Consider the following 19,596-nt stretch of genomic DNA (forward strand, 5'->3'; position numbering starts at 1 on the left):
CATCAATCTTTGGGGAATACATGGAAAGATCAGATATGACATGAAATGGTTAACTGTCTCTTGCATTGCGTCACTGAGATCATCCACAGTCCCCATGAAGTGCGAAGGGTTTATATGAAATCTGTTACCCCCGAATTGAGTCTATAAAAGGATTTGCTGGAGGGAGATTTCCCCCCTCCCTGTGAGTCACAAAACACTTCCCATTTCCCGCATCCTTTAGGTATCCAGAGAATGTCTTCAGATCCCAGTGAGACCTTCCCCTAATAAGGACTTGGGAAGATCAGGGCCTGGAGGGGGGAGAAGGTGGGAGAAGGTGGGCCCAAACTCCCCCAATTCACATTGCACAGCTACACACTTTTATCTCCCCATCCTTCTCACTTCGCACTCAGTACTTTGCATCCTGGACACAGAAACAAGCAGCCAGTAGGAACCTGTGAGTTGGGGAGAGATGGATGAGATGGCTGGGAGGGGGCATGGGATATCTTATCCTGTCTATTATATATGTACTATGGATAATATCATAGGAGTTACCTATTTGTTGGATATTACATGAGACACCTGACGGCAGACGCTGCTCGCTTTTCTATCTGCTTGTTGCCTGACATTCATGGAACAATTTTAGAGAGATTGAATTCTGAATGAACAGCTTGTGACATTTCTCTGATTGTTCTTTATGGGTGACTCAAAGTATTGAAGCTCGAGCTTCAGCCAGGCACCTAGCATTTTCAGAAGGGAGTTTGTTCTATGACAGGTTTTCTTTAAAGCAGTATTAAACTCAAAACCAAAAATGTGATGTATTGCAGCATGCCAATCATTAGATGTTGTGGCAGCATTTCAGGTTTTTTATTTTTTAATGTTTTTTTGTTTTTTTATGCTTTTTTAAATATTTTTTTATGTTTTTGTTGCAGTTTTTAATGTGTTTTTTTTTTGCTTTTTTTTAAATGTTTTTTTTAAATGTTTTCTTCCCTATGATTTAACCTGGTGATCCGGCCAGTAACACACCTCCTGTATTCATCCAGACTGCGGGCACGCCTTCTGTGCCCCCGCTCTGGATGAAGGAACAAAGAATAGACCTTTGGCTCTCAGCATTGTTAATGTGGGGGAAGGCAGAGTGTTAGCTGGATTTTGGCTTCAGGTTGTTCCTTTATTTATTTTAGTTACTTATATAGCACCATCAATTTACGCAGCGCTTTACATATACATTGTACATTCACATCAGTCCCTACCCTCAAGGAGCTTACAATCTAAGGTCCCTAAAGCCCCATACACACTATCAGATTGTCTGCTGAGTTTTTCCTTCAGATTTACCAAAACCATGTAGTAGAAGGACCTGCCTGATTGCACACACATTGAAACTTCTAAGGTTTGACCTCATATTATATGGTTTTGGTAAATTAGACAGGATCCAATTAACCTACCTGCATGTCTTTGGAGTGTGGGAGGAAACCGGAGAACCCGGAGGAAACCCACACAGGCACAGGGAGAACATGCAAACTCCAGGCAGGTAGTGTCGTGGTTGGGATTTGAACCAGCGACCTTTCTTACTGCTAGGTGAGAGTGCTACCCACTAGTGATGGCCGAACGGTTCGCCCGGCGGTCGTTTCGCGGCGAATTTCCGACATTCGCGGTCCGCACGTTCGAACGCCTTTTTCCGTCGTTCGCCGCGGCGGACTTACGTGTTTAATGTATACAAGAACTTTAACCTTTGGTGACACGTTTATCATGTGATACAGGACAGCCAATTGAGACATGACAGCACATGGACACTTGTACATTCCCCCTAACCTATAAATACACCCGATCCGGTGGCCATTTTACATTCTTTCTTCTGTTAAGATAGGGACAGGTTCCTGTGTGGAGTAGGGAGAGATAAACCACTAGCTATTTGGTACACAAAAGTTCTTTTCAGGACTGGTATAGGTGTTAGGTGTTGATAGGTTTGCTGTGCTGCTGATTCTTGCAGCAGCCTGAGTGTCTTTTGTTAGTTTAGAGAAAGGGAAAGGACGGTGTATGCTACAGGGACAGCCAGATTAGTCTTTCATCATCATCATCATCATCATCATCATTAGCTGTTACTATCAAGGTCCACAAAAGAGCTGTTCCAGTAACCACTAATCGTTCTCTTTTTTTGCCAATTTGTATAGGGACAGGAAGGAAGCAGTGTTGTCAGGCAGTGAGGGTAATTTTAAAGACTTGCTGTTATTATTAGTTCCACAAAGGTTCTTTTCAGGACTGGTATCAGTGGTACAGTAATAGGCTTGTACATGTATAATATTCTTTCTTCCAAATATAGAAAGGATATTATACTTGACTGCTGCCCTTCTGCTGCAGTCTGCTAAACATTCACAACTCACTTGTTCCACAAAAGTTCTTATAAGGACTGGTAACTTGGTATAGGGTGCTACGGTACATAGGCTTGAGTGCGGTACAGTCTGCTGTTCTGTAAGGACCGCTATCGGTCCACAATAGATAGGGTTGACGTGCACCACTGCTGACCGCTGCCCTATACTGCAGCAGTCCTTCAGCGGTATAGGGACTGACGTACAGTCTGCTAATCACTAACACACAACCTGCTTGTTCCACAAAAGTTCTTATAAGGACTGGTAACTTGGTATAGGGTGCTACGGTACATAGGCTTGAGTGCGGTACAGTCTGCTGTTCTGTAAGGACCGCTATCGGTCCACAATAGATAGGGTTGACGTGCACCACTGCTGACCGCTGCCCTATACTGCAGCAGTCCTTCAGCGGTATAGGGACTGACGTACAGTCTGCTAATCACTAACACACAACCTGCTTGTTCCACAAAAGTTCTTATAAGGACTGGTAACTTGGTATAGGGTGCTACGGTACATAGGCTTGAGTGCGGTACAGTCTGCTGTTCTGTAAGGACCGCTATCGGTCCACAATAGATAGGGTTGACGTGCACCACTGCTGACCGCTGCCCTATACTGCAGCAGTCCTTCAGCGGTATAGGGACTGACGTACAGTCTGCTAAACACTAATACACAACCTGCTTGGTCCACAAAAGTTCTTATAAGGACTGGTAACTTGGTATAGGGTGCTACGGTACATAGGCTTGAGTGCGGTACAGTCTGCTGTTCTGTAAGGACCGCTATCGGTCCACAATAGATAGGGTTGACGTGCACCACTGCTGACCGCTGCCCTATACTGCAGCAGTCCTTCAGCGGTATAGGGACTGACGTACAGTCTGCTAAACACTAATACACAACCTGCTTGGTCCACAAAAGTTCTTATAAGGACTGGTAACTTGGTATAGGGTGCTACGGTACATAGGCTTGAGTGCGGTACAGTCTGCTGTTCTGTAAGGACCGCTATCGGTCCACAATAGATAGGGTTGACGTGCACCACTGCTGACCGCTCACCTATACTGCAGCAGTCCTTCAGCGGTATAGGGACTGACGTACAGTCTGCTAATCACTAACACACAACCTGCTTGTTCCACAAAAGTTCTTATAAGGACTGGTAACTTGGTATAGGGTGCTACGGTACATAGGCTTGAGTGCGGTACAGTCTGCTGTTCTGTAAGGACCGCTATCGGTCCACAATAGATAGGGTTGACGTGCACCACTGCTGACCGCTGCCCTATACTGCAGCAGTCCTTCAGCGGTATAGGGACTGACGTACAGTCTGCTAATCACTAACACACAACCTGCTTGTTCCACAAAAGTTCTTATAAGGACTGGTAACTTGGTATAGGGTGCTACGGTACATAGGCTTGAGTGCGGTACAGTCTGCTGTTCTGTAAGGACCGCTATCGGTCCACAATAGATAGGGTTGACGTGCACCACTGCTGACCGCTGCCCTATACTGCAGCAGTCCTTCAGCGGTATAGGGACTGACGTACAGTCTGCTAAACACTAATACACAACCTGCTTGGTCCACAAAAGTTCTTATAAGGACTGGTAACTTGGTATAGGGTGCTACGGTACATAGGCTTGAGTGCGGTACAGTCTGCTGTTCTGTAAGGACCGCTATCGGTCCACAATAGATAGGGTTGACGTGCACCACTGCTGACCGCTCACCTATACTGCAGCAGTCCTTCAGCGGTATAGGGACTGACGTACAGTCTGCTAATCACTAACACACAACCTGCTTGTTCCACAAAAGTTCTTATAAGGACTGGTAACTTGGTATAGGGTGCTACGGTACATAGGCTTGAGTGCGGTACAGTCTGCTGTTCTGTAAGGACCGCTATCGGTCCACAATAGATAGGGTTGACGTGCACCACTGCTGACCGCTGCCCTATACTGCAGCAGTCCTTCAGCGGTATAGGGACTGACGTACAGTCTGCTAAACACTAATACACAACCTGCTTGGTCCACAAAAGTTCTTATAAGGACTGGTAACTTGGTATAGGGTGCTACGGTACATAGGCTTGAGTGCGGTACAGTCTGCTGTTCTGTAAGGACCGCTATCGGTCCACAATAGATAGGGTTGACGTGCACCACTGCTGACCGCTCACCTATACTGCAGCAGTCCTTCAGCGGTATAGGGACTGACGTACAGTCTGCTAATCACTAACACACAACCTGCTTGTTCCACAAAAGTTCTTATAAGGACTGGTAACTTGGTATAGGGTGCTACGGTACATAGGCTTGAGTGCGGTACAGTCTGCTGTTCTGTAAGGACCGCTATCGGTCCACAATAGATAGGGTTGACGTGCACCACTGCTGACCGCTGCCCTATACTGCAGCAGTCCTTCAGCGGTATAGGGACTGACGTACAGTCTGCTAAACACTAATACACAACCTGCTTGGTCCACAAAAGTTCTTATAAGGACTGGTAACTTGGTATAGGGTGCTACGGTACATAGGCTTGAGTGCGGTACAGTCTGCTGTTCTGTAAGGACCGCTATCGGTCCACAATAGATAGGGTTGACGTGCACCACTGCTGACCGCTCACCTATACTGCAGCAGTCCTTCAGCGGTATAGGGACTGACGTACAGTCTGCTAATCACTAACACACAACCTGCTTGTTCCACAAAAGTTCTTATAAGGACTGGTAACTTGGTATAGGGTGCTACGGTACATAGGCTTGAGTGCGGTACAGTCTGCTGTTCTGTAAGGACCGCTATCGGTCCACAATAGATAGGGTTGACGTGCACCACTGCTGACCGCTGCCCTATACTGCAGCAGTCCTTCAGCGGTATAGGGACTGACGTACAGTCTGCTAAACACTAATACACAACCTGCTTGGTCCACAAAAGTTCTTATAAGGACTGGTAACTTGGTATAGGGTGCTACGGTACATAGGCTTGAGTGCGGTACAGTCTGCTGTTCTGTAAGGACCGCTATAGGTCCACAATAGATAGGGTTGACGTGCACCACTGCTGACCGCTCACCTATACTGCAGCAGTCCTTCAGCGGTATAGGGACTAAGAGTTTTGTCACAGGGTCATTTAAAAAATGACATGCAGAGGAAGAGGCAGGCCCTTCCGCAGGGGTGGTAGGGGTAGGGCAGGAGCAACAGGCTTGAGCCAAAGTGGGAAGTTGCAGAAGGTGCGTTCAATTACTTTAAAGGATGCACCAGACTTGGTTGAGTGGCTCGCTCAGCCTTACTCTTCTGCACCCTCCTCATCCTCTCGATCTGCACCCTCTTCTTCACTCTCTGCTATGTGCACCCCCAAAGACACTACCACCAACAACACGACCACCACCACCACCACCACATACCTTCCGCTTGAGTCACTGGAATTATTTTCCGATCCATATCAAGAGGACATTTCTGATGCGCAGCCACTCTTGGTATTGGATCAGGAAGAGGAGGTAGCAACAAGCGCTACTCAGCAGTCTGACGCCAGTACCCAGATCAGCCCAAGGAGGAGGTTGGTCCCCGGTGTTGCTGCCTACTCCGAGATCTCTACTTATAGCGGTGGGGAAGGTGACGTTGATGATGACGTGTCTAGTGATGTCACGTGGGTGCCCACAAGAGAGGAAGAGGAGGGGAGTTCAGAGGGAGATATGGACCAGCAGATAGGGAGGAGAAGCAGCAATGACTTACATTGCACAGCAGGGACAAAGCAGACTGCAAATGTATCAGGAGCGAGTCATCGACCATGTACGGTCACATCTGGCGCTCCCAGGACACCGGCACATGGCTCCGCAGTGTGGGCTTTTTTTAACGTGTCCGCTGCTGACAATAGCGTTGCCATCTGCAATCTTTGCAGTCAACGCGTTAGTCGCGGTAAGCCCAATACTCACCTAGGGACGACCGCCTTAAGAAGGCACATGAGCAGCCATCACCGAGCCCAGTGGGAGCAACGGAACACACAAAGCCACACTGCAGGCTCTCACCGTCCAGCCTCGTCTTCTACTTCTCCTTCTCCTCTCTCCTCACAATTGTCCTCCACTCCACCTTCCATCACGCCAAGCTCACATTTTTCTGCAAAAAGGCAGGCTTCCGTGGGCCTAATGTTTGAGCGTAAAAAAATGATGATGCCGGATAACCCTCTTGCCCAACGGTTGGCGGCTGGCTTGTCAGAACTCATAGCCCGCCAACTACTGCCATATAAACTGGTGGACTCGGAGGCCTTTCGCAAATTTGTGGCCATTGGAACACCACAATGGAAGGTCCCAGGAAGGAAGTATTTCTCAGAGAAGGGCATCCCAGAGCTATATGGCCATGTTCAGCGGCAAGTGAATGTATCTCTGGCACACAGTGTCGGTGCCAAGATACATCTGACCACAGACACGTGGTCTAGCAAACACGGGCAGGGAAGGTATATCAGTTTTACTGCCCACTGGGTGAACCTTCTGACGGCCGTCAAGCATGTAACCCGTGGCACCCGTGTAGATTTGGTTTTACCGCCACGGATTGCATGCAGGCCTGACTCTTCTTCTCCTCCTCCTACTCCATCCTCCTCCCTCTCCTCCTCAGCTGCCTCCTCCTTTTCCGCTGCTAGCGTCTCTTCCACTGCACCGCCCAAGCTCCCCAGAACCTATTCCACATGCCAGGTGAGACGTTGCCATGCCGTGCTGCGTCTGTTGTGCCTGGAAGCAAAGAGCCACACTGGCCCGGCACTCCTTTCAGCTTTGCGTTCACAGGCAGATGAGTGGCTAACACCGCTCAATTTGACAGTTGGTAAAGTGGTGTGTGACAACGGTGCCAATCTGCTTAGCGCATTGAAACAGGGCAAAATCACGCACGTGCCGTGCATGGCACACGTCTTAAACTTGGTCGTGCAGCGATTCCTTGTCAAATACCCTGGGGTCCAGGACATCTTGCGGCAGGCAAGGAAAATCTCGGCCCATTTCAGAAGATCTTACACGGCCATGGCTCGCCTTGCTGACATTCAGCGGCGACACCATCTGCCGGTCAGACGTCTTATTTGCGATTGCCCGACGCGATGGAACTCAACCTTCTATATGCTTGATAGGCTGCTCCAGCAGAAACGTGCAGTTAACGTCTACCTGTATGAACTCTGCGAAAGAAACGGTTCTGGGGAGCTGGGTTTTTTTTCACCGCGCCAGTGGCTGCTCATGCGCGACACATGCAGACTTCTGCGGCCATTTGAGGAGATCACCAAACTGGTCAGTCGCAGCCATGGCGCCATCAGTGACATGGTACCTTATGCCTTCTTTCTGGAGCGTGCATTGCGTCGTGTCATTGATCAGGCTGTGGAGGAGCAGGAGCGGGAAGATGAGGAAGTCGCAATGCTGGATGAATTCCCAGGGGGGGCTACTCTATCTGAGACAAGTCAACAACAGGAGTCTGATGAGGAGTCAGAGGAGGATGGTGCCGGGGCGGATGAGCAGGAGCAAGAAGAGCATGCTTTAAACCTTTCTGGGATCCCTGTTGTGCGAGGATGGGGAGAGGAGAATGAAGAGGACGACATTATCCTGGATGATGAGCAGGAGCCAGGCCACCACACCGCTTCCACTTTAGTGCAAATGGGGGCCTTCATGCTCCAGTGTTTTAATAGGGACCCCCGTATAAAAAGCATGAGGGTCAAGGACCAGTACTGGGTGGCAACGTACTTAGACCCCCGGTACAAACACAAAATGGCGGAAATGTTACCGCCGTCGCAGAGGGCTGTCAGAATGCAGCACTTCCAGGCCTTGCTTCGAGAAATGCTGCATTCTGCTTTTGCGTGCGCTGGCAGAGGAGCAATTCCCACTCCCAGAGAAGGATTTGCGGGTACCAATCCAACAGCGCCTGCAAGAAGAGGCCGGTTTGAAGATGTGTTGGTGACTTCGGATATGAGGTCATTCTTTCAGCCGACCCATCGACAGGTGTCATCCGGATCCAGCATCAGGGAACGCCTAGACCGTCAGGTGTCCGACTACATTGGGTTAACGGCCGATGTGGACGCTCTGAGGAGTGATGAACCCCTAGACTACTGGGTGGGCAGGCTTGACCTCTGGCCAGAGCTTGCCCAATTTGCAATCGAACTGTTGGCTTGCCCCTCATCCAGTGTCCTGTCCGAAAGGACGTTCAGCGCAGCAGGGGGGATTGTGACCGATAAGCGTACTCGCCTAGCTCACCACAGTGTTAACTACCTCACATTTCTAAAAATGAATGAGGCATGGATCTCGGAGGAATTCAACACATGTGACCAGTAGACCATGTATATGTCTATAAACTATTTTTTTAATCAAGCACACAGACCTTCTTAATTCATTTGGCTCACTTCCTTGACCCAAAAAAGCACACCGTACTATATGCCCCTACCCTCCTCTTTGAAGAGGTTGAGCGGTGTCATATTTCTACTGGGGCTGCTTATGATATCCCTGTGCTGTGCTGACTTCCTCCTGGGGGTTCTTATTATGAAGGGATCACACTATCCCTGTGCTGTGCTGACTTCCTCCTGGGGGTTCTTATTATGAGGGGATCACACCATCCCTGTGCTGTGCTGACTTCCTCCTGGGGCTGCTTACGGTGCTGCTGTCAGTGCTGTATGTCACGGTGCTGCTGTCAGCGCTGTATGTCACGGTGCTGCTGTCAGCGCTGTATGTCACGGTGCTGCTGTCAGCGCTGTATGTCACGGTGCTGCTGTCAGCGCTGTATGTCACGGTGCTGCTGTCAGCGCTGTATGTCACGGTGCTGCTGTCAGCGCTGTATGTCACGGTGCTGCTGTCAGCGCTGTATGTCACGGTGCTGCTGTCAGCGCTGTATGTCACGGTGCTGCTGTCAGCGCTGTATGTCACGGTGCTGCTGTCAGTGCTCTGTATTACGGTGCTGCTGTCAGATGCCTCTATCACGGTGCATGTGTCATTCCGGTATGTCACGCTGCTGGTGATCATCTCCTGCACCCTCTTCTTTGCCTACCCTGGTCCCTGACCTTCCCTCTCCTCCATTGCCTTCATTAGCTCCATAGTCCTGAATTGTTAGAACAATTTCCCAAATAAAATAAAAATGCTTGTAGTTATCGATCCCAAATTCACCTCATACATGTATTATGTCATTGTCCAGATGGTGGGACTACGTTTTACCCCCTAATAATTACCACGTGGCCGCAAATTCGACATGAAGGTTTGCAAAGTTCGCCTCCCATTGAAGTCAATGGGGCCCGCGGCGAACGTTCGGTTTCGCGAACGTTTGGGTCCGTTCGCATTTCGCGTTCGCGAAACGTCCCGTCGGAAGTTCGTCCATCACTACTACCCACTACACCACTGTGCCGCCATGTTTATTTATGCTAGTCCATCTAATACAGCAGTCACAGCAAACATTTTTTTTCCTTTTTGGGGTAAAGGTTGTATATAAATGTAAGTTTTTTTTTTTTTTTTTTTATATATATATTCTTTAACATTTTTACACATAATATAAAATTCACATGTTAGACATGGTATAAAGGATGAAACATCCTAAAAAATTTAGGGACATATAAATGTAAGTTAACCATTGTAAACACCCCTGCCCAGTGTGAAATGGTTTGTCTCAAACCTCTAACTGCTACATCTGCAGGACAGCTCGTTTTGTTGGGGGAAAAAAAAAAACAACAGATTACTGGCTGGATCGCCAGGTGAAAATAAAGGAAAGAAAGCCTAAAAAATACAACTAATGCAGCCATCACAGCTAAGAACTGTTAAGCTGCAATATAATAAATGTTTGTTTTTGGAGTTTAATATCGCTTTAAGTCTTGCAGTTCTATGGCATCAAGACATAGTGAGGTTGTCTTAATGTCCTAGACTATCTGGTTTGTTGAGCAAGGTAGCACAATGCATGAATAATCGTGTAAAGAGCGCAGTAACCCATAGCAACCACTCAAAAACCACTCTATTCTGATCAGATGAGTGAACGCTGCACTCTTTTCTGCAGGCTGTATTACTGAGGACATCGGACACAACAATCAGAGGGCTTTAGGGTGGAATATTGAAATGGTGCTTTTTCTATGTGTCTGTCCTTGTGTTCTGTTAATAAAGTAGAATACACGATATGTGATATGATATAATGAGAGATTACATTGAAATAAGAGCTTCGGGGAATGTGCATCCTTCATTGCCAGAATGACCATTGTACTAAATGACTTAATCATCGCTGCTCTTTCTTCTTAGGAAATGAAGTGAGGAGTGGTAAGGGTGGGATTGTGTGCCAGCTGCATCATTTCTGATGTTTGCTGTTCACATCGGTCCTTAAAGGGTAGAGGGACTGGCACAGTGCTTTATTTTATATATATATATATATATATATATATATATATATATATATATATATATAGACATAGACATTAGGCACTCTATCATATTGGGGAGTGAACAGTTGCAGGTTGAAACACAAGAGGAGAAGTTCCCCAATTGGCTATACAGGGTGTGGCATGGTCAATGGGCAGAGAGGGTGATGAAGCCTCGAGTTGGTTGATTGAGTTGAGCCTTGAGGGAGTTGATAGATAATCTGGCCAAAGAGAGAGCGCTCTCGTGAGTATAAAAGACATTAAAGGATATGTAACCCCAACATTTCATATTCCTGATATACATTATATTACCAAAAGTATTGGGACACCTGTTTTTCCACACACATGACCTTTAATGTCATCCCAGTCCGTAGGGTTCAATATTGAGTTGGCCCACCCCTTGCAGCTATAACAGCTTCAACTCTTCTGGGAAGGCTGTCCACAAGGTTTATGGGTGTGTCTATGGGAATGTTTGACCATTCTTACAGAATCGCTTTGGTAAGGTCAGGCACTGATGTTAGGCAAGAAGGCCTGGCGCGCAGTTTCTGCTCTAATTCATTCCAAAGGTGTTCTGTTGGATTGAGGTCAGGACTCTGTGCAGGCCAGTCCAGCTCCTCCACCCCAAACTCAGTCATCCATGTCTTTATGGACCTTGCTTTCTGCACTGGTCCAAATCATTTGGTGGAGGGGGGATTATGGTGTGGGGTTGTTTTTCAGGGGTTGGGCTTCGCCCCTTCGTTCCAGTGAAAGGAACAATTAAGGCGTCAGCATACCAAGACATTTTGGACAATTTCATGCTCCCAACTTTGTGAGAACAGTTTGGGGCTGGCCCCTTCTTGTTACAACATAACTGTGCACAAACAAGGTTCACCCCAAACTCCATGGATGAGTGAGTTTGGGGTAGAGGAACTTGACTGGCCTGCACAGAGTCCTGACCTTAACCCAACCAAACACCTTTGGGCTGAATTAGAGTGGAGACTTGCGAGCCACGCCTTCTCATCCACATCCGTGCCTGACTCTCACAAATGTGCTTCTGTAAGAATTGAAGCTGTTCTAGCTGCAAAGGGTGGGCCAGCTCAATATTGAACTCTATAGACCAAGCCTGTGATGCCATTAAAGTGCATATGTGTTAAAGGCAGGTCCCCCAATACCTTTGGTAATCTAGTGTATGTGTTGTACCATGTACTTGTATGTATGAAATAGTATCCTGTTCTCTTTGCATTGCTTCCTTTGCATGAAATACCTGGTATTCCTGCCAGTCCTTCTACTTTCCTATTGAAAACTGACCACACTAGGCACGAGAGCACCATATTGTCAGTTCTTTGGCTGTGCTTGGAACTGAGCTTGCTTTCTTCAGATGTGTCTTAAAACGCCCCCTTGCCCAGCCATTCAGTGGGAAGATTAGTGTTCTGCTGTTTCTCCTCTCCCCAGCTCTTATACAGCTGAGAACAGAGATTATGTGATCACTTATTAAAATAACATTATAAATACCCTTTTCTTATATCTATACACAAATGTTTTAACTTTAATTTCTGTTTTAAACTGAATGGGATGTTTTAAAGGGTGAGAGTTTACATATACTTTTAGTGCAGACATTAGACCAGAAAAGAAAGGGGGGGGGGGGGAGAATCCTAGGATATGAGTGTATGAGGTTGTTCCTTCATACCTAAAACATGAAACTTTGAACAATATAATTATATTTCTGTAAATATTCTCATTTATCCAGGGCCATACTACAGCTAGTAACAGTCACAATTAATTCGACTTGTCCTGTAATATTGAACCTATCATAGCAAGTTCTTTAGTTCTAATGAGTGTCAGGGACATGCAGTATGGGTGACCCCGTCACCCCCAATCCAATGACAATGAAATGGACCTCATGGTGGATGTTGATTGTCCATGAACACAATGGGCGGTGACAACATTTTAGAAAGGACCCTGTTCTAGTGACATTGCCTGTTGTAGAACGGCTGATCTCGTGTGGCTTAGATGGCCTTTTTCACAGTCTTATGAACCGGTTGTCCTCTCTGGCCAAAATGTGGTCCTCACAAAAATGTATTCTTTTTATACATTACATAATTATTGTCTTTAACATTAAAGAACAAGTTCAGATGAATAAAAATAACTGCTACTGGCCATAATTACATAGTTTATTCCTCTTTATATAATCTATTTAGCTAAAAGAAGATTTGTTTGCCCTACAAGTAAACTATTATTAAATTCCATAGCAGCTGCGGGTACGAGCTTGGAATAGGAGCTTTGAGGATGCAGCCACTTGCTAAATCTTCGTTTAAGGACTTTCCTGCCCACTTTTATTATTAGCAAGAAGTTCAAAATGACATGAAAGTTCAACCTATCGGGGCTTTTCAGCACCACATTACCATAAGACAAATACCATCAGCCTTCTTGCTTTGACTTTACAGCACTCTGGCCTCTTGTTTCATGACCCATTGGGGTGGATTTACTAAAGGCAAGTGCACTTGGAAGTAGGGGAAGATCTGAAATGAGGGGAAGCTCTGCTGATTTCAATCATCCAATCATGTACAAGCTAAAATGCTGTTTATTATTTTCCCTGCATGTCCCTCTCAGATCTACAATAACCACTTCCAAGTGCATTTGCCTTTAGTAAATAAACCCCTATGTCTCCCAATGCTCAGTGCTGTTACACACACACTCTACACCAGGGATACGCAATTAGCGGGCCTCCAGCTGTTGCAGAACTACAATTCCCATGAGGCCTAGCAAGACTCTGACAGCCACAAGTATGACACCCAGAGGCAGAGGCATGATGGGACTTGTAGTTTTGCAACAGCTGGAGGTCCGCTAATTGCATATCCCTGCTTTACACCTTACAGCTCCCTACTCCACCAGGACACACCCTACCTTCTGGGCAGAGGCCTCCAGTCCCCTGGGTGGAGCCTTGAACCATCAATATACCCATATTAAGAGGGCACACCTGCACAAGCAAGATACCAGTTGCTGGTAGTTAGGGAGCCAGGGTTGGGGGTTTTATACAACCCAATATTCTGTGAATTCTCTTTGCTTCAGGACCCAATCCAGGACCTACTAATCCTGAAGAAAACTGACAATCCAGTCTTCTCTGCCTAACACGAGCACCATAGAGCCTCTTAACCCCTTCATACCATGACCTGGTGCAGCACTGTCACATAGTAAATTGCAAAATCAACTATATTCTGTTAATAAGTAAAATGGTAAAGGCTTCAGACTAATACACTTTGTTCATTGATGACCCATGTTTAGAATTTGAAGACTTTTTATGTTTTATTAAGTTAAACAATAAAATGGTAAAGAGAAACAGTGTTGTATTTGAAAGGGGGGGCAAAATATTTGCCCTGGGGTCATTGTTGACACATATACTAAATTGTCAGACCACCAAAGCAGAGTGAGTGTTGGCATTGATTGAGTGGGGCTATCAGGTTGTTTCCTGGATGAATTTAGGAAAATAGGATGAAAATAGGAAGTGGGCTCATTCTGTAGTATTCAGATTATAGAGGTTTTTTTTTGATGGGCCTAAAAGCAATTACAGACTGTCCATGATAAGTTTTGTATTTGCACTGAAGCATCCAGCTGTACTAAATATGGCTAACTGCTACTTGGAACAACTGAACCACATTTGCCCAGTGTTCTACTAAGAAATACAATAATGTTGATGTGTATCAGCTATGCCTAACAACCAGGGCTGGACTGGGACAAAACTTTTTCCCTGGAATTCATCCAGACCGGCTCACTTTAATTTTGCAAACACGCATAAAAACGGTATATAAACTATACACAATTGCGCGATACGGATATGGACATGGATACGGTTTGAGTTTGGGATGGATCTGAGGGAAGCGGTGTGGCCTATGTATGGGACACCAGAGCGGGCCGGGTGAAATTTGCCACTCTGCGCCCCCCCCCCCCCCCCAGTAGGGTTACCACATTTCCAAATTGCTATTCAGGGACAGTTTTGCCAAGGAGCGGGGGGGTGTAGTCTCAGGGTTGATGGGGAATTCAGCAGTGAAAATGATTTGTCGGGTGAATGGTTGGTGTTAGCACTGAAACCATCCTGATGCCAACCTTAAGGCTGGATTCACACCTATGCATTTTTAGTGCATTTAGCAGATTTGCACTACAGTCCATTTAACATGGTTTCCTATGGAACACGTTCTGTAGTGCAAAAAGCACTAAAAATGCATAGATGTGAATCCAGCTTAATATAGTGTCAAGATGATCAAATCACATTATTTCTATTAGTACATTGTAATATATAATGAAATAGTTCAACTCACCATAATGCAGAATCAGTGGGAACCCTGAGCTTGTCACCAAATACAGCATGTCCCTTTCCACTGTCACCTGCCATCAGATGCAGCGTGTTACTTGCCACAGTCGACTGCCACCAGATGCAGCCTGTCACTTGCCACTGTTACCTGCTACCTGATGCAGCATGTCACTTGCCACCGTCGACTGCCACCAGGTGCAGTGTGTCACCTGCTACTAGGTGCAGCGTGTCACTTGCCACCAGATGCAGAGTGTCACTTGCCACCATCGACTGCCACCAGATGCAGCATGTCACTTGCCACCGTCACCTGCTAACAGATACAGTGTCACTTGCCATTGTCGACTGCCACCAAATGCAGCATGTCACTTGACACAGTCACCTGCTACCAGATGCAGCTTGTCGATTGCCACCGTCGACTGCCATCAGATGCAGCTTGTCACTTGTCACCTGCTGCCAGAGAGAGGGCAGGGAGAGAGAGAGGAGGGAGAGGGCAGGGAGAAAGCGGACTGGGGGGGGGGGGGTGCAGAGAGAGGGGTTAAGGTCTGGTCAGTGAGGAATTCTGTGCCCACCCAGCAGCGTGACCTATCAGACACCTATCACAGCCAAAGCAGGTACTCGGCTCTGTGCTACAGGTGTTGGGGGGGGGGGCGCTGGCAACAATAAGAAGCCTGCAGCTATGGTAGCAGCAGAGAAGTCGCCCTGAACACTGAAGCTCTCAGCACACTCCCACCATCCTGGCCCAGTGCACCCCTGAATTGCTGCCCCTCTCAAATTGCCGCTTGGGCAATACAGTGGTGCTCAAATTAATGGCTGTGCGGGTCATGCAGCCATTTCTTTGGCAGGCTGTCTGTCACTGAAACCGGCCCACCCGGAAACTCACAGTGGTCCAGATGGCCAGTACATGACTGCCAACTACTTTACCCACTAAATACTGGGTATCAAAAATCATTCCATCATTTCACACCTGGGTGCTGGCCAGTAATCACATAAGAACATTTATTATATTATTCACAATAATAGGGTGATTTAAAAAAGGAAGTTACAGCTTTTATGTTAAAACCGTGTCTTCACTAGAAAAATAAAAATAAAACTCAGTATCCACAAATACTATCAAAACTAGGTACCTGCTCTTCCCTCCCCCCCCCCCAAAAAAATAATAATATGCCAAATGTGGTAGAGGGTGGAGGGAGGTGGGCTTAAAGTGTAACTTTCACTTTAGGTAGGTAAGCAACATTAAAAAAAAAAACTTTAGAACTTTGGGATATGCCGCCCAATTGCAGAATTACAGTACTGTGCAAAAGTTTTAGGCTTGTGGAAAGAAATGCTGTAAAGTATGAATGTTTTCAAAAATATATATTTAGTTTTTTTTTTTTAACAAATTTACAAAATGCAAAGTGAGTGAAAAGAAGAACAATCTAAATTAAATCAATATTTCATGCGCCTACCCTTTGGCTTCAAACCAGCATCAATACTTCTAGTTACACTTGAACACAGTTTTTGAAGGAACTCGGCAGGTAGGTTGTTTCAAACATCTCCGAGAACTAACCACACATCTTCTGTGGATATAGGCTGCCTCAAATCCTTCTGTCTCTTCATGTAAGCCCAGACAAACTCCATGATGTTGAGATCAGGGCTCTATAGGGGCCAAACCATCACTTCAAAGACTTCTTGTTCTTTACCCTGAAGATAGTTCTTTATGACATTGGCTGTATGTTTGGGGTCGTTGTCCTGCTGCAGAATACATTTGGGGCCAATCACACACCTCACTTATGCTATGGCATGATGGATAAGTATCTTTTTTTTTTTTTTTTATCTTTTGATGACTGTAGCTGTAGTGGTCTGCCAAGGAAGCTTTGTGCGGCAGATGAAAGACACACCATGCCTAATACTATTTTACTATTCAGAAGATGTCCAGCAGTGACATCAGCACAGAACTGGTGGAAACCAGTGGGACCTAGGTATACCCATCTACTGTTCAGAGATGACTGGCAAAAAGCGATCTTCATGGAAGAATTGCAACCAAAAAGCAATACCTCCAACAAGGAAACAAAGCTAAGTGACTCAACTGTGAACAAAAACATAGGCACTGGAGGGCAGAACATGTCAGCAGGTGCTCTGGATTGGTGAGTCAAAATTTGAAATATGTGGCTTTTGCAGGAGGCACTTTGATCACCAAAGAGCTGGTGAGCAGTACAATACTGAGGGTCTGCAGGCAACAGTGAAGCATGGTGGAGGTTCCTTGCAAGTTTGGGGCTTTATTTTTGCAAATAAAGTTGAAGATTTGTTCAGGATCAATGGTGTCCTCAATGCTGAGAAATACAGACAGATACTTCTTCATTTAGCTATACTGTCAGGGAGGTGTGTAATAAGCCCAAAAATTATTCTACAGTCGGACAGTGACCCTAAACATACAGCCAATTTCATTAAACTTGGAACTATATAGGCAAAACTTTTTTTCATTTTGGATAGAGTGAGGGTCATAACCCCTGTCGATTTATTTTTGCCATCTGTGTCCCATTGGGGAGATTTTCCTTCACTTCATGTCCCGTAGTCAAAACAGAAAGTGAGAATCCCTGAAAATTAAGAGGAATTTCTTGGGGACCCCCAGGTCTAGTGTTCCTATTGGAAGATTTCCCCCCACTTTCACTTTCAATGATAATTACAAACGGGACAAATTGAGAGGATGAATCTCCCTAACGGGGGCACAGACAGCAATAAAACCTGGCAGATGTTCTAATTCATCTCCACGCTATCCAAACTTAAAAAAATAAAGTTTTGCAATTAATTGTATTTAAAGAACTATCTTCAGCGTAAAGAAAAAAGCAGTCCTGGAAGTGATGGTTTGGCCCCCCACAGAGCCCTGATCTCAACATCATCAAGCCTTTCTAGGATTACATGAAGACACAGAAGGATTTGAGGCAGCCTACATCCACAGAAGATTTGTGGTTAGTTCTCCAAGATGTTTGGAACAACCTACCTGCTGAGTTTCTTCAAAAACAGCATACAAGTGTACCTAGAAGAATTATCATAAAATAGTTAGATCTCTTGAAGCGGCTTGAGTACCTCCATCCTGAATACTTGCAAAGAAGTCAAATTAAATTGCCCAAGGAACTTTTGATAGAGGTGTAAACAAACACAAAGAAATACGATATATAAAATATCATATAAAAACATACACTTTATTGCATAGAACAATTGTTAAAAGCAAAAGGATGCACCAAACATCATACCTGTATATTAGTAATTGAGCACTTTAGTCTTTAAGATTGATGCAGTTTCTCTGAATAGTCAAAGTGCCGAAGTGGGAAAACATCATAAATCTCAATGCGTTTTATGAAACAATATTCACTTCATTAGGAGTTTAATGTTTCTAACAGGATGTCTTTAGATCAAAAAGGCATTATAAACATAGGTACATAGTACAGAGTACTATGTGTAAGACTTGTGTAGCAAGAAAAAAAAAAAAAAGACACAGAGGAACTGGTAACCAGCCAAACTTATTTCTAAGTAGGAATAACCCAAAAAATTGCCCAGTCGATGTTAAACACAGTCAAAGGATCAGCCAGCAGATGGAGAGTCTATCATGGAGGTTGAGGTCGGAGACCAGGGATGGGCTGAGAGACACCCCAAGGGGCCAAGGTCCATGAATGAGTGCAGTTCACATAACGAATAAAGACCAATTCAGACAACCCTGGGAAAGAGATATATACCAAATAGAATGTGTAGCAATAGATAAATAGCCACTGTAGAGAAAGAGAAGAAAGAAAAGATCATCCAATACACTAGAGATGACACCCAAAAACTATATTGAAAGGGGAAATTTCTGAAAAATAAAAGTAAAGCTGAAAACATAAAAAGGGGCTGAAAAAAAAGTTACTAGCAACTTCAGCACTTTTATCCCCTTTCAATATTAATTTGATATGATATTTTATGTATGGAATTTGTATTTGTTTACATTTTGTTAACTTTGAAAGTCCCTTGGGCAGTTTCATTTACCTACAAGAATTAGAAGATTACATAGAATTATAAGAAAGAGTGGTCACACCAAATATTGATTTGATTGATTCCTTTTTGGTTCATTTACTTTACATTTTATTAATTGATAAAAATAAACAATAACACATCCATTTCTAAAAGCATTCTTAACCGCTTGCCGACCGGCCGCTATCGATTGATGGCGGCAGAATGGCACTCCTGTGTGAATCGGCGTACCTGTACGGTGGTCGCTTTAAGGAGTATAGGGCACGGGCACGCCCACTGTGTGATGTAGGAGCCTGTGCGCGTGGCTGGCTGCAGTGATGCCCGTTGGCTACCCACGAATACTCCTGAGAAGGAAAGAATGGAGATCTGTCAATGTAAACAGACAGATCTCTGTTCTGCCAGGGGTGGGGAGAGCGATCTTCTGCTCCTACTGATTAGGAACAATCGATCTCATCCCCCAGGCAGTCCCATCCCCCCACAGTTATAATCACTCCCTAGGACACAGAGTTAACCTCTTGATCGCCCCTGGTGTTAACCCCGTCCCTGCCAGTAACATTTACACAGTCAATGGCTATTTATAGCCCTGATCGCTATATAAATGTCAGTGGTCGCAAAATAGTGTGAAAAGTGTCCGATCTGTTCACCGCAATGTCGCAGTTGCAATAAAAAAAATTGCAGATCGCCACCATTAGTAGTAAA

At 45.5% G+C, this 19,596-nt stretch overlaps 1 protein-coding gene across 1 annotated transcript in view; it reads left to right on the plus strand.

The window, feature by feature from the left end:
- The first annotated feature begins 273 nt into the window (after positions 1-273).
- TAGLN (transgelin) overlaps positions 274-19,596 on the plus strand; it is a 51,853-nt gene continuing 32,530 nt past the window's right edge. The window contains exon 1 of the mRNA XM_077456984.1: positions 274-433. The gene's annotated coding sequence lies outside the window, so the exon portion shown is untranslated. The remainder of the gene's footprint in view (positions 434-19,596) is intronic.

Source organism: Lithobates pipiens, unplaced genomic scaffold (genome assembly GCF_037356315.1).
Source record: "Lithobates pipiens isolate NorthernLeopardFrog02 unplaced genomic scaffold, aLitPip1_a1.2 Scaffold_27, whole genome shotgun sequence".
Taxonomy (NCBI): Eukaryota; Metazoa; Chordata; class Amphibia; order Anura; family Ranidae; genus Lithobates; species Lithobates pipiens.